This window comes from Rutidosis leptorrhynchoides, chromosome 5 (assembly GCF_046630445.1).
Source record: "Rutidosis leptorrhynchoides isolate AG116_Rl617_1_P2 chromosome 5, CSIRO_AGI_Rlap_v1, whole genome shotgun sequence".
NCBI classification, from domain to species: Eukaryota; Viridiplantae; Streptophyta; class Magnoliopsida; order Asterales; family Asteraceae; genus Rutidosis; species Rutidosis leptorrhynchoides.
This window is the reverse complement of record NC_092337.1, coordinates 385223059-385237500: the sequence shown is the minus strand read 5'-3', so window position 1 is coordinate 385237500 and position 14442 is coordinate 385223059.

Here is a 14442-nt window from a genome sequence, read left to right as displayed (position 1 = left end):
ATAGACACTCTATATGCGGTAATGCTCAAGTTAGCTATACAGGGTTAAGGTTGATTCCAAAATAATATATATACTTTGAGTTGTGATCGAGTCTGAGACTTGTATACACTGGGTCGTGGATTGATTCGAGAAATTATATTGATTTATGTATGTACTACTAACTGTGGACTACTAATTGTGGACTACTAATGTTGGACTGCTAATTTAACAACTTAAATCATCAACATGTAATAAAAAGGTTATGAATATATTTCTATCATACTTTAATATGTATGTATATATTTATTATAGGTTCGTGAATCGACCAGTGGCCAAGTCTTATTTTCCGACGAAGTGAAAATACGTGAAAGTGAGTAATAGTCCCACTTTTAATATCTAATGTTTTTGGGATGAGAATACATGCAGTTTATAAATGCTTTACAAAATAGACACAAGTAATCGAAACTACTTTCTATGTTGGATTATCGAACCGAATATGCCCCTTTTTAGCTTGGTAGCCTAAGAATTAGGGAAATGGCCCCTAATTGACGCGAATCCTAAAGATAGATCTATTTGGCCCAACAAGCCTCATTCGAGTTACGGATGCTTTAGTACTTCGATTTATCATATCCGATGAGAGTCCCGGAATGATGGGGATATTCTATATGCATCCTGTTAAGGTCGGTTACCAAGTGTTCAACATATGAATGAATTTTATCTCTATGCAGTTTGAAAAATGCCTGATATGAGATGTATATTTATGGAAAAATGAAATCTTGTGGTCTATTATTACGATTTGATAATATATAGGTTAAAAATATAACCCAACAACATTTTTTGTTGACGTTTTAAGCATGTTTATTCTCAGGTGATTATTAAGAGCTTCCGCTGTTGCATACTAAATTAAGGACAAGATTTGGAGTCCATGCTTGTATGATATTGTTTAAAAACTGCATTCAAGAACTTATTTTGATGTAACATATTATTATTGTAAACCATTATGTAATGGTCATGTGTAAACAGTATATTTTAGATTATCATTATTTGATGATCTACGTAATGCTTTTTAAACCTTTATCGATAAAATAAAGGTTATGGTTTGTTTTAAAAATGAATGTAGTCATTGAAAAACGTCTCATATAGAGGTCAAAACCTCGCAAAGAAACCAATTAATATGAAACGTTTATAATCAATATAAACGAGACATTTCAGTTGGTATCCGAGCGTTGGTCTTAGAGAACCAGAAATTTGCATTAGTGTGTCTAACCGAGTTTGTTAGGATGCATTAGTGAGTCTGGACTTCGACCGTGTTTCTTTAAAAATGATTGCTTAACACTTTGTTGGAAATTATATATTTTTACATGTAAATATTATATGGTATATTACTAATGTGTTAGTTAATGTGTGATAGATGTCTACTTCCAGTACCAAACCCATCGACTCACCTAATAACAATGAAGAGTCGAATATATTTTGGGAAGATTCAAAAATTCCCGAAGAAGAACCGGAAGAGGAGGAACCGGAAGAAGAGGAACCGGAAGAAGAGGAACTAGAAGAAGAAGAGGTTTCGGAGGAAGAAATATTAATAACTACAAAAAATCGGTTAAATAAAAGAAAATCATCAACAAATGGACCAAAGTTAAAAATGGGTTGTGGTGTCTCCGCGGAGGAGGAAAAATATTGGGAAAATTACCAATTTTCTGATGAATCGGATCCCGACGAGGATTCCGATGATGCTATAGAAATTACCCCGACCCAATTTAATGAAGCAAAAGAAAACAATAAGGGAAAAGCCATAAAAATAGAAAAACCCGATTCCAAATATGATGAACTCTATCGTAAACACCCGTATTTCTTAAATTTTAACTATAACCCGGGAACATATAAGCCACCGAGTTTTTCTAAACCATTTGTGAAAACGACGGCTCGTATTAGAGGAACACCATATATCCCTAGGAAATTAGCAAAACGAACCAAGTCCGAGGAGGAAGAAACAAGTGAGTCAGAATAAAGAGTTGTAATCATGTTATGTAATATATGTATTGTAGTATGCTTGTACTTTTATGTTATATGTAAAAATTGCTTGTATTGTTTGTTAATTATCCTTTACGAATCTAATCCTCGTCTATTTTACAATATAAAAACACAAAATGGATGTTAAGGATAGACAACCGAATATTTTAGAAGACCTACCAGGGGATATGATTGATGAAATCTTGGCTAGAGTTGGTCAGAATTCATCGGCACAATTATTTATGGCGAAATTAGTGTGTCGAACATTTGAAAGATATTCCAGGCATGCCTTAGTTTATAAAAGGCTTTCCTTTGATAGATGGGGTATATCACATTAGGGAGACCTTAAGTTACACCGTGTTTTCTTTAATGCATTAAGTGCGGGGAACCCAAATGCAATTTTACGATACGGGTTGAGAACCTATTTTGACTCCACATATCCCAACATAGGACTTTGTTCTTTAGAAAGAACTTCCAACATGCAACTTAAAGAAGCATGTTATGTTTACGGGTTAGTGATGTTCGCTTCTCACCAAATTTAGAAAAAGAACATTGGATTGCAACTGTTAAATAAAACATTCCCACAACTGAAGGATTCAGTAGTTGGAGTGAGAGACAAGGTTTTTAGATTGTTACGGGGCTGTTGGGCATTACGTAACCCTCGTTCTTTTAACGACGTTCCAACATGCTGTCTTGCCAACGACCACAACGGTTATTTTCCACAAGACTAAGGATGGGAAATAATATTAATAAAACCCGAATGCATGACTTGTTTCTGGACTTATGAATTACGTGTCTTTATTGCCTTTACTGAACGACTTGCGTATTAACTAGAATTGTCTTCACAACTGCCTTGTATCAAAGTTATTATGTACATATTTCATGCTATATGTAAAATAGCGTTATTGTACGTTTGTAAAATATCGTATGAAAATTTGAACGCAAAATATTATTATAATCAGTTTTTCATATAGAATTGTAGTAGTTGAATTGTATATTAGCTACTAAGTATGAACTTAACGGGTAGGTACTACCCGAATTAAAACTTATAAAACGCTAATATGAAGAAAAAGCTTTTATAAATGAGTTCATATTATGCTACGAAATACTATTGACTACTCTTAAAATTCTATATGATTAACTCAATTCTTTTGGCTATTTTTGAAGGAAATGGCACCAACTACTCGACACACCATGAATATGAGCGAAGAAGAATTCCGTACTTTTCTTGCTGCGAACATAGCCGCAGTGCAGGCCGCAATGCAAAATAACAATAACTCCGGATCTAGCAGTGGAACTAATTCCACAAGAAATCGTGTAGGATGCTCCTACAAAGAATTCACTGCCTGTAAACCTTTGGAATTTGATGGAACCGAAGGACCAATCGGATTGAAACGGTGGACCGAGAAGGTCGAATCGATGTTTGCCATAAGTAAATGTACCAAAGAAGATAGGGTAAAGTACGTCACGCATACCTTCACAGGTACTGCATTAACATGGTGGAACACCTATCTCGAGCAGGTGGGACAAGATACTGCTTACGCACTACCGTGGTCAGCATTCAAACATATGATGAATGAGCAGTACCGTCCCAGAAACGAGGTCAATAAGCTCAAGGTAGAGCTTAGAGAACTACGAACGCAAGGATTCGATATTACCACATACGAACAACGATTCACAGAGTTGTGCCTATTGTGTCCAAGAGTGTTCGAGGATGAAGAAGAGCGGATCGACGCGTTAGTAAAAGAGTTACCAGAAAGGATTCAGGAGGATGTGAGTTCAAATGAGCCCACTTCGATATAAAAGGCAAGTCGATTGACTCACAAACTTGTAAACCAGATTGAAGGGAGAGTTAAAGAGCAGGCGGCCGAGGAGGCCAAAATGAAGCAAGTCAAGAGGAAGTGGGAAGAAAACAATGACAAGAGTCACCAACACAACAACAGTAACTATCGCTTCAACAATCAACACCACACTCACAACCACAATCGCACCATTTTTCGCAACAACAAACGCAACAAAAACCATCCCAACAACAACAACTACAAACAACAATACCAACTGCAACAACAACAACAATCCCAACAACAATCTCAATAATAACACTGGCAATCAAAATCAGAAAATTCCATGCCAAAGGTGTGAAGGGTACCATCCAACTACTTACTGTTCGGCATCATGTATCAAATGTAATAGAAAGGGTCATGGTGCGATGAAGTGCGAAGTTTATGGACCAGCGGGTAAAGGAACAAATAATGCCCACATTACTTATTTCGGATGTGGGAAGAAGGGCCACTACAAAACTATATGCCCAAACCAGGAAAACAATAATGGGAAAAGTCGTGGAAGAGTTTTTAACATTAATGCGGAAGAAGTGCAGGAAGACCCGGAGCTTGTTACGGGTACGTTTCTTATCGATGAAAAACCTGCTTATGTTTTATTTGATTCGGGTGCGGATAGAAGCTATATGAGTAAAGATTTTTGTGCTAAATTAAGTGGTCCATTGACACCTATGAATAATAAATTTTTACTCGAATTAGCAAACGGTAAATTAATTTCAGCAGATAAAATATGTCAGAATCGAGAAATTAAACTGGTTAGCAAAACATTTACGATTGATTTGATACCAGTAGAGTTAGGGAGTTTTGATGTGATAATTGGCATGGATTGGTTGAAAAAGGAGAGAGCAGAGATCGTATGTTACAAAAATGCAATTCGCATTGTACGAGAAAAAGGAAAACCCTTAATGGTGTACGGAGAAAAGAGCAACGCGAAGCTAAACCGTATTAGTAATTTGAAAGAGCAAAAGCTAATAAGAAAAGGTTGCTATGCTGTTATAGCACATGTCGAGAATGTACAAACCTAAGAAAAGAATATCAATGATGTTCCCGTCGCAAAAGAATTTCCCGATGTATTTCCGAAAGAATTACCGGGACTACCTCCACACCGATCCGTTGAATTTCAAATAGACCTTGTACCAGGAGCTGCACCAATAGCTCTTGCTCCATACAGGCTCGCACCCAGTGAAATGAAGGAACTCCAGAGCCAATTACAGGAACTTTTAGAGCGTGGTTTCATTCAACCAAGCACATCACCGTGGGGAGCTCCTGTTTTGTTTGTCAAAAAGAAAGATGATACATTCAGGTTGTGTATAGACTACCGAGAGTTGAACAAACTTACCATCAAGAACCGTTATCCACTACCAAGAATTGATGACTTATTTGATCAGCTGCAAGGTTCGTCAGTTTACTCGAAGATTGATTTACGTTCTGGATATCATCAAATGAGGGTGAAGGAGGATGATATTCCGAAGACTGCTTTTAGGACGCGTTACGGTCATTATGAGTTTATGGTTATGCCGTTTGGATTGACTAACGCACCAGCTGTTTTCATAGACCTCATGAACCGAGTGCGTGGACCGTATCTTGACAAGTTTGTCATTGTTTTCATATATGACATCCTTATTTGAGAAAAGTGCTAGAATTGTTGAGAAAAGAAAAATTGTACGCTAAGTTTTCAAGTGTGCATTTTGGTTGAAAGAAGTTCAATTCCTCGGTCACGTAGTAAACAAGGATGGTATTCAGGTGGATCCGTCAAAGATTGAAATCGTTGAAAACAGCGAAACCCCAAAAACCAGAAGCATATACGCCAATTTTTAGGATTGGCTGGTTACTACAGAAGATTCATCCAAGATTTTTCCAAAATAGCAAAACCCTTGACTGCATTAACGCATAAAGGGAAGAAATTTGAATGGAAGGATGAACAAGAAAAAGCGTTTCGGTTATTGAAGAAAAAGCTAACTACGGCACCTATATTGTCATTGCCTAAAGGGAATGATGATTTTATGATTTATTGTGACACCTCGAAGCAAGGCCTCGGTTGTGTATTAATGCAACGAACGAAGGTAATTGCTTATACGTCCAGACAATTAAAGATTCATGAGCAAAATTATATGACTCACGATTTGGAATTGGGTGCTGTTGTTTTTGCATTAAAGACATGGAGGCACTACTTATATGGGGTCAAAATTATTATATATACCGACCACAAAAGTCTCCAACATATATTTGATCAGAAACAACTAAACATGAGGCAGCGTAAGTGGATTGAATTATTGAATGACTACAATTTTGAGATTCGTTGCCACTCGGGGAAGGCGAATGTGATAGCCGACGCTTTGAGTAGAAAGGACAGAGAAACTATGCGGGTAAAAGCTATGAATATAATTAATCATACTAACCTCACTACTCAAATAAAAGAAGCACAACTGGGGTTTTTAAAAGAATGGAATCTGAAGAATGAAATACCTAAAGGACCGGAGAAACATCTTAATATTCGGGAAGACGGAACCCGGTATAGAGCTGAAAGAATTTGGGTACCAAAGTTTGGAGATGTGAGAGAAATGGTACTTAGGGAGGCACATAAAACCAGATATTCAATACATCCCGGAGCGGGGAAGATGTACCAAGATCTCAAGAAATATTTTTGGTGGCCGGGTATGAAAGCCGATATTGCTAAATACGTAGGAGAATGTTTGACGTGTTCTAAGGTCAAAGCTGAACATCAGAAACCCTCATGTCTACTTCAACAACCTGAAATCCCGAAATGGAAACGAAAAAACATTACCATGGATTTCATTACTATATTGCCAAGGACTGCAAGTGGTTATGATACTATTTGGGTAATAGTCGATCGTTTCACCAAGTCATCACACTTTCTGCCAATGAGAGAAGATGATAAAATGGAGAAGTTAGCACGACTATACTTAAAAGAAGTCGTCTTCAGACATGGAATACCAGTCTCTATTATCTGTGATAGGGATGGGAGATTTATTTCAAGATTCTGGCAGACATTACAACAAGCATTGGGAACTCGTATAGACATGAGTACTACCTATCATCCACAAACCGATAGGCAGAGTGAAAGGATGATACAGACTTTTGAAGACATGCTACGAGCATGTGTTATTGATTTTGGAAATAGTTGGGATCGACATCTACCGTTAGCAGAATTTTCCTACAACAACAGTTACCACTCGAGTATTGAGATGGCACCGTTCGAGGCACTTTACGGTAGAAAGTGCAAGTATCCGATTTGTTGGAGCGAATTGGGAGATAGACAAACTACGGGTCCGGAGATAATCCAAGAAACTACCGAGAAAATCATCCAAATTCAATAACGGTTAAAAACCGCTCAGAATCGGCAAAAGAGCTACGCGGATATTAGAAGAAAAGATTTGAAATTTGAAATCGGTGACATGGTCATGCTTAAAGTATCACCTTGGAAAGGCATTATTTGTTTTGGAAAATGGGGAAAACTAAACCCGAGATACATTGGGTCATTCAAGATTATTGATCGTGTTGAACCGGTAGCTTATTGACTTGAATTACCTCAACAACTCGCCAATGTACATAATACTTTTCACGTCTCGAATCTGAAGAAATGCTTAGCCAAAGAAGATCTCACTATTCCTTTAGACGAAATCAAGATCAATGAAAAACTACAATTCATTGAAGAACCCGTCGAAATAATGGATCGTGAGGTTAAAAGACTTAAGCAAAATAAAATACCGATCGTTAAGGTTCGATGGAATGCTCATAGAGGACCCGAGTTCACCTGGGAACGTGAAGATTAGATGAAGCTGAAATACCCGCACCAATTTCCAGAAGATACGTCAACACCTTCAACCGCTTAAAATTTCTGGATGAAATTTATTTAACGGGTAGGTACTGTAGTGACCCGAACTTTTCCATGTTTATGTTAAATGAAAACTATATTTACATGATTAAATGTTTCCAACATGTTAAGCAATCAAACTTGTTAAGACTTGATTAATTGAAATGAGATTCATGTAGACAATTGACCACCCAAGTTGACCGGCGATTCACGAACGTTAAAAACATGTAAAAACTACATGATGATATATATATATATATATATATATATATATATATATATATATATATATATATATATATATATAGTTAGCATGAGATTATGATAAGTAAGTATCTCACTAAGTATATCAACAATGAGTTATATACATAAAAATGAGACTATTGAATTAAGAAACTCGAAACGATATATATAACGATTATCGTTATAACAACGTCTTATTAAATACATATGAATCATATTAAGATATTGATACACTATGTTTAACATGATAAAATGATAATTAAATATATCATTAAGTGTGTTAACAATGAACTACATATGTAAGACAAGACTACTAACTTAAGGATTTCGAAACAAGATATATATGTAACGATTATCGTTTTAACGACGTTTTAATATATATATATATATATATATATATATATATATATATATATATATATATATATATATATATATATATATATATATATATATATATATATATATATATATATATATATATATATATATATATATATATATATCGTATTAAGATATATTCATACACCATGTTATCATGATAATATGATAATTTAACATCTTATTAGATATAATAAACAATGGGTTAACTACATTTAACAAGATCGTTAACTTAAAGGTTTCAAAACAATATTTACATGTAACGACTAACGATGACTTAACGACAAAGTTAAAATGTATATACATGTAGTGTATTAAGATGTATTAATACACTTTTGGAACACTTCAAGTCACATATCAAAAAACTCATACTTATCAAAGTTGGTCACAATTACATTCTCATTCGTTTTCATCAACAATTCTACTCGTATTCATTAGTATTCGTACTCGTACAATACCCAGCTTCTAGATGTATTTACTATTGGTATATACACTCAATGATCAGCTCCTTAGCAGCCTTAGTGAGTCACCAAGACATGTAGGAACCATCATTTGGCAACTAGCTCGAATGATTACACAAAATTACAAACTAATGGAGCCTATATGAGATCCCTCATTCACGCGAATATGCACACACTTACAAACACATTTTCAATCAACTTTCATGCATCAAACTACTCTCTCTCAAGTTCTCTCTTGGTGTTCTAAGTGTTCTTCATCACCTTCATCATAATCTAGCTCAATCTAGCTCAATCTAGCTAACCTAGATCAACTTACAAAACAACTACTCAAGAACACTTTCAAGTTTGTAAGTCTACTTCCAAGCTTTCTAATCCATTCCAAATAATCATCTAAGATCAAGAAACCTTTGTTATTTACAGTAGGTTATCTCTCTAATTCAAGGTAATACTCATATTCAAACTTTAATTCAATTTCTATAACTATAACAATCTTAATTCGAGTAGAAATCTTACTTGAACTTGTTTTCGTGTCATGATTCTACTTCAAGAACTTTCAAGCCATCCAAGAATCCTTTGAAGCTAGATCATTTCTTGTCACTTCCAGTAGGTTTACCTACTATACTTGAGGTAGTAATGATGTTCATAACATCATTTGATTCATATATATATATATATATATATATATATATATATATATATATATATATATATATATATATATATATATATAACTATCTTATTCGAAGATTTAAACTTGTAATCACTAGAACATAGTTTAGTTAATTCTAAACTTGTTCGCAAACAAAGTTAATCCTTCTAACTTAACTTTTAAAATCAACTAAACACATGTTCTATATCTATATGATATGCTAACTTAATGATTTAAAACCTGGAAACACAAAGAACACCGTAAAACCGGACATACGCCGTCGTAGTAAAATCGTGGGCGGTTTTGGGTTGGATAATTAAAAACTATGATAAACTTTGATTTAAAAGTTGTTCTTCTGGGAAAATGATATTTCATATAAACATGAAACTATATCTAAAAATCATGGTTAAACTCAAAGTGGAAGTATGTGATCGAGTCTGAGATTTGTATACACTGGGTCGTGAATTGATTCGAGAAATTATATTGATTTATTTATGTACTACTAACTGTGGACTACTAATTGTGGACTACTAACGTTGGACTGCTAATTTAACAACTTAAATCATCAACATGTAATAAAAAGGTTATGAATATAAATGTTCCATTTAGACTCAACTCCGAATGTTTTAGTTAGAGATAAGTGTGGTCCTGCAGGTTGGGGTTGGTGCTGGCAGCGTGAAATCACTGGTAGAACAGCGCAGGAACTCGAATACTTGTTAGCTGAATTGTCATCAGTCCAATTGTCTGATGGGCTGGACGAGTGGGTGTGGGGTTCGGCAATTGATGGCATCTTCACGGTGGCTAATCTTCGCAAGTTGTTAGACGATGCGATGTTAAATGGGGCCTCGGACAGTACTTCTTGGAACAAGATTCTCCCATTGAAAATAAATGTTTTTATTTGGAGGTTAGCCCTCGATGCTTTACCACATAGATTTAATTTGATGCTTAAAGGAGTAGATATTTTGGATACGACATGTCCGACGTGTGGAGCTGATATAGAGGACTCTGAACATACGTTTTTTGTTTGTAATTTGGCCCGGGATATTTGGGTTCGTATTGGTGTTTGGTGTAGTATTCATATTCCGTCGTCGATAATGTCATGGAAAGAGCTTACAAGTTGGATCGATAGCAACCCTCGAAGTGCAGATTGGAAGATCCGGTTGTATATCATTGCTGCGACTACGGTGTGGATCATTTGGAGCTTTCGGAATGGTATCGTGTTTAACACTCATGCAATCAAGAAGTGTGTTATATTCGATTCCATTCGCTCGTATTCATTTTTTTGGTTAAAAAATAGAGGGAAGTTAAGGTGTAATTTAATTTCTTGGTTATGTAACCCGTTGTAACTTTTGTTGTTCCTTTCTAGCTTCTCGCTAGGTTGGGTTCCTTTTGGTTTTTTATAATATTCGGCTGTTCAAAAAAAAAAAGGTTATGAATATATTTCGATCATACTTTGATATGTATGTATATATTTATTATAGGTTCGTGAATCGACCAGTGGCCAAGTCTTATTTTCCGACGAAGTGAAAATACGTGAAAGTGAGTTATAGTCCCACTTTTAATATCTAATGTTTTTGAGATGAGAATACATGCAGTTTATAAATGCTTTACAAAATAGACATAAGTAATCGAAACTACTTTCTATGTTGGATTATCGAACCGAATATACCCCTTTTTAGCTTGGTAGCCTAAGAATTAAGGAAATGGCCCCTAATTCACGTGAATCCTAAAGATAGATCTATTTGGCCCAACAAGCCTCATCCGAGTTACGGATGCTTTAGTACTTCGATTTATCATATCCGATGAGAGTTCCAGAATGATGGGGATATTCTATATGCATCCTGTTAAGGTCGGTTACCAGGTGTTCAACATATGAATGAATTTTATCTCTATGCAGTTTGAGAAATGCCTGATATGAGATGTATATTTATGGAAAAATGAAATCTTGTGGTCTATTATTACGATTTGATAATATATAGGTTAAACCTATAACTCACCAACATTTTTTGTTGATGTTTTAAGCATGTTTATTCTCATGTGATTATTAAGATTTTCGGCTGTTGCATAATAAATTAAGGACAAGATTTGGAGTCCATGCTTGTATGATATTGTTTAAAAACTGCATTCAAGAACTTATTTTGATGTAACATATTATTATTGTAAACCATTATGTAATGGTCGTGTGTAAACGGTATATTTTAGATTATCATTATTTGATGATCTACGTAATGCTTTTTAAACCTTTATCGATAAAATAAAGGTTATGGTTTATTTTAAAAACGAATGCAGTCATTGAAAAACGTCTCATATAGAGGTCAAAACCTCGCAAAGAAACCAATTAATATGAAACGTTTATAATCAATATGAACGGGACATTTCACATTCGGGGTATGAATGCTTTAGTACTTCAATTTATCATATTCGAAGAGAGTCCCGGAATGATGGGGATATTCTATATGCATCCTGTTAGTTCGGTTATCAAGCGTTCACCATATGAATAATTTTTATCTCTATGCGTTTTGCGAAATGCCTGATATGAGATGATGTTTATGAGAAATGGAAATGAAAATCTTGTGGTCTATTAAAATTATGGAAGTGATTGATTATGATAAACTAATGAACTCACCAACCTTTTGGTTGACACTTTTAAGCATGTTTATTCTCAGGTATGAAAGAAATCTTCCGCTGTGCATTTGCTCAATTTAAAGATATTACTTGGAGTCATTCATGGCATATAGAGGTCAGTACCTCGCAATGGGACCAAATGTCGAAGACTTCATCCAGATGGATTAGGACGGGCCTTCACAGTTACTTACAATTTTCAACACCCATTTTTATGTTTTTTTTTTAAAAAAACAAAAACAAAACTAGACAGTTGACAGATCACATAGCAGGTAGGAAATAAATAGGAATGCAAATAATATAAATAAAACAGTGAATAAACACGAGACTCCCCTAGAGGGATAAAACCCTTGGCAAAACAAGACAAGCAGAGGAAGGCAAAAGTGATGCACGCACTATATCCAAGAAGCAAGCCCCCAATCTGACCAAAAACCTAACCCTAAATTTTGAATTAGGGTTTTTTTTCCTTCAACATCGAAAATCACCAGCCACAACCCACAAATGAACCCAATAGACCAGAGATAATATAAACAGATCCTTAAGACCACGTAGCCAACCTAGGAAATATGAAACCCTAATTTTCGAATTTCAATACACGATCAGCAAGAACCACGCTCTAGTACCATGAAAGAAGTAGTGAACCAACACCCAGAATACAATTAAATATTAATCGAATCACAAACTTTCAATAATATCTCAAGAAAGTGTTACAATCGAATGAAAAAGATGAACACCACACTTAGAGATCAAACTGGATCTGAAATATGTGAAGATTATAAAACAAACTGAAATCAAAATAGAACGAATCAAAGGATGATGAATAAAATGGGTGTAACACCCTAATAATCAGTGGAAATTATAACAGATAGATAGATGATGTTTTTTTTGTGTGTCATATTTTTTACACGGCTGCCACTCAGCCTAAATAGAAGATAAACCCCAATGGACAGCAGCATATGAGCTGGACAGCAACATCAGGCCCAAAACATAAAAGACAGCTATAAGGCTTAATAAGCCCACAAACAGAAACAAGCCCAATAAGGAGGACATCAACAAGGATCGATACTCCAACCTACAATCAAGCTAAACATACAATAAGAAAAAAGAAAGGAAGAGATTCAGGCTTAGGATTGTATATTACAAGCTAAACACTTTTACTATTGTTTTTAGTATATTTTCAAGGGTCCATGTTAAAACGCATAAGTATATTACATAGCATTTAATATTAACTTTTAATGATGAAAAAATCATACAATATACATTTATACATATTAGCGACAATCTTCAGTGGGATACTAAAATTTATTTTTACTCCAAAATCTACAATTACTTATTACTACTCCTTTCGTCCCAAATCTATTGTTTCAGACAAAAAAAATAACAAAGTTTAAGAAAAAGTACTTCAAATGTACTGATCTGTTAACTTTACAGTTTTACTCCTTTCTTTTTACCTATATTTTTGTCTTATATGTATAAATTAGGGGCACAAAAGAACTTTATCACATTATTCTTATTCATTTACGAAAGTGGACATTAATTTAGAACATCCAAAAAATGAATAATGGACGATAGATATGAGACAGAGGGAGTATTAATAAGTTATTTCATTAAAGATTTGTAAGGCCTGGTTCCAAAACCAGTGCAATTGCGCGTCGCGCGGTATTCTTGCATGCCGCACAATATAGCTAGTCAGGAGGGGCTGTTTTGCAATTTGGTTAAATTTAAAGAGGGGCTTGTGTGCAATTTTGCATGAACGATTTTTTGGGTTAAGTTGTAGATCTGGAACAATATTTCCTCATTTTTAAACTTCAACGTAACACTCCGCTTAGAGTGAGAAAAAGAGTTCTAGTGAGAGAGAGCTCTCAAATGAAGAAGAAGGTGCAAATCCTTGCCCAAATTGGTGTATGATCTTTGTGTCTTGGCTACTAGATTTCATATTAGTGCTTGAGGTAAACCTTAATCTTAAATTTAATCTTGCTCTTGTGTTAGGGTTTGGGTTGATGTTTGTTATAAACACCATTTCTTATTAAATATAGGGGTTTAGGGGTGAATTTGGGCATGGAAACCCTAATGTTGTGGGTTAGGGGTTTGATAACGAATTTGGGTGGAATTGCTCAAAATTTTTGGGTTGTTAACCATGTGATAACTTGTGTGTTGATGATTAAGATGTTCATAAGAACATGTTTATTAGTCAAAATTTAATATTAGCTTTAATTTGGTGTCAAACTAGAGTTGGGTCAAAACTGAATATTGTCTTTCATAAGAACATGTTTGTTGGTCAAAATTGAATATTGGCTTTAATATTCAATTTTATCAAATCGTGTCAAGTGCCAATTGGGTCAAATTGTACTTTTGAGAGTGACTTAAAATTACCACCCGAAGTGGTACTTGGGTTGTGCTCATTTAGGTGTCTAAATGGGC